The following is a 1,798-nucleotide window of genomic DNA, read 5'->3' on the forward strand; positions in this document are numbered from 1 at the left end:
TCTCCCCCTTGTCCTCTCCCTCTCCCCCTTGTCCTCTCCCTCTCCCCCTTGTCCTCTCCCTCTCCCCCTTGTCCTTGTCCTCTCCCTCTCCCTCTTGTCCTCTCCCTCTCCCTCTCCCCCTTGTCCTCTCCCTCTCCCTCTCCCCCTTGTCCTCTCCCTCTCCCTCTCCCCCTTGTCCTCTCCCTCTCCCTCTCCCCCTTGTCCTCTCCCTCTCCCTCTCCCCCTTGTCCTCTCCCTCTCCCTCTCCCCCTTGTCCTCTCCCTCTCCCTCTCCCCTTTGTCCTCTCCCTCTCCCTCTTGTCCTCTCCCTCTCCCTCTCCCTCTCCCCCTTGTCCTCTCCCTCTCCCCCTTGTCCTCTCCCTCTCCCTATCCCTCTCCCCCTTGTCCTCTCCCTCTCCCTCTCCCCCTTGTCCTCTCCCTCTCCCCCTCTCCCTCTCCCTCTCCCCCTTGTCCTCTCCCTCTCCCCCTCTCCCTCTCCCTCTCCCCCTTGTCCTCTCCCTCTCCCTCTCCCCCTTGTCCTCTCCCTCTCCCCCTTGTCCTCTCCCTCTCCCCCTTGTCCTCTCCCTCTCCCCCTTGTCCTCTCCCTCTCCCTCTCCCCCTTGTCCTCTCCCTCTCCCTCTCCCCCTTGTCCTCTCCCTCTCCCTCTCCCCCTTGTCCTCTCCCTCTCCCCCTCCCCCTTGTCCTCTCCCTCTCCCCCTCCCCCTTGTCCTCTCCCCCTTGTCCTCTCCCCCTCTCCCTTTTGTCCTCTCCCCCTTGTCCTCTCCCCCTTGTCCTCTCCCTCTCCCCCTTGTCCTCTCCCTCTCCCCCTTGTCCTCTCCCTCTCCCTCTCCCCCTCTCCCTCTCCCCCTTGTCCTCTCCCTCTCCCTCTCCCCCTTGTCCTCTCCCTCTCCCTCTCCCCCTTGTCCTCTCCCTCTCCCCCTTGTCCTCTCCCTCTCCCCCTTGTCCTCTCCCTCTCCCTCTTGTCTTCTCCCTGTCCCTCTTGTCCTCTCCCTCTCCCTCTCCCTCTCCCCCTTGTCCTCTCCCTCTCCCTCTTGTCCTCTCCCTCTCCCTCTTGTCCTCTCCCTCTCCCCCTTGTTCTCTCCCTCTCCCTCTCCCCCTTGTCCTCTCCCTCTCCCTCTCACCCTTGTCCTCTCCCTCTCCCTCTCCCCCTTGTCCTCTCCCTCTCCCCCTTGTCCTCTCCCTCTCCCTCTTGTCCTCTCCCTCTCCCCCTTGTCCTCTCCCTCTCGCCCTTGTCCTCTCCCTCTCGCCCTTGTCCTCTCCCTCTCGCCCTTGTCCTCTCCCTCTCGCCCTTGTCCTCTCCCTCTCGCCCTTGTCCTCTCCCCCTTGTCCTCTCCCTCTCTCTCTCCCCCTTGTCCTCTCCCTCTCCCTCTCCCCCTCTCCCTCTCCCCCTTGTCCTCTCCCTCTCCCCCTTGTCCTCTCCCTCTCCCCCTTGTCCTCTCCCTCTCCCTCTCCCCCTTGTCCTCTCCCTCTCCCTCTCCCCCTTGTCCTCTCCCTCTCCCTCTCCCCCTTGTCCTCTCCCTCTCCCTCTTGTCCTCTCCCTCTCCCTCTCCCTCTCCCCCTTGTCCTCTCCCTCTCCCCCTTGTCCTCTCCCTCTCCCTATCCCTCTCCCCCTTGTCCTCTCCCTCTCCCTCTCCCCCTTGTCCTCTCCCTCTCCCCCTCTCCCTCTCCCTCTCCCCCTTGTCCTCTCCCTCTCCCCCTCTCCCTCTCCCTCTCCCCCTTGTCCTCTCCCTCTCCCTCTCCCCCTTGTCCTCTCCCTCTCCCCCTTGTCCTCTCCCTCTCCCCCTTGTCCTCTCCCTCTC

This window comes from Chiloscyllium punctatum, chromosome 50 (genome assembly GCF_047496795.1).
Source record: "Chiloscyllium punctatum isolate Juve2018m chromosome 50, sChiPun1.3, whole genome shotgun sequence".
Lineage (NCBI taxonomy): Eukaryota > Metazoa > Chordata > Chondrichthyes > Orectolobiformes > Hemiscylliidae > Chiloscyllium > Chiloscyllium punctatum.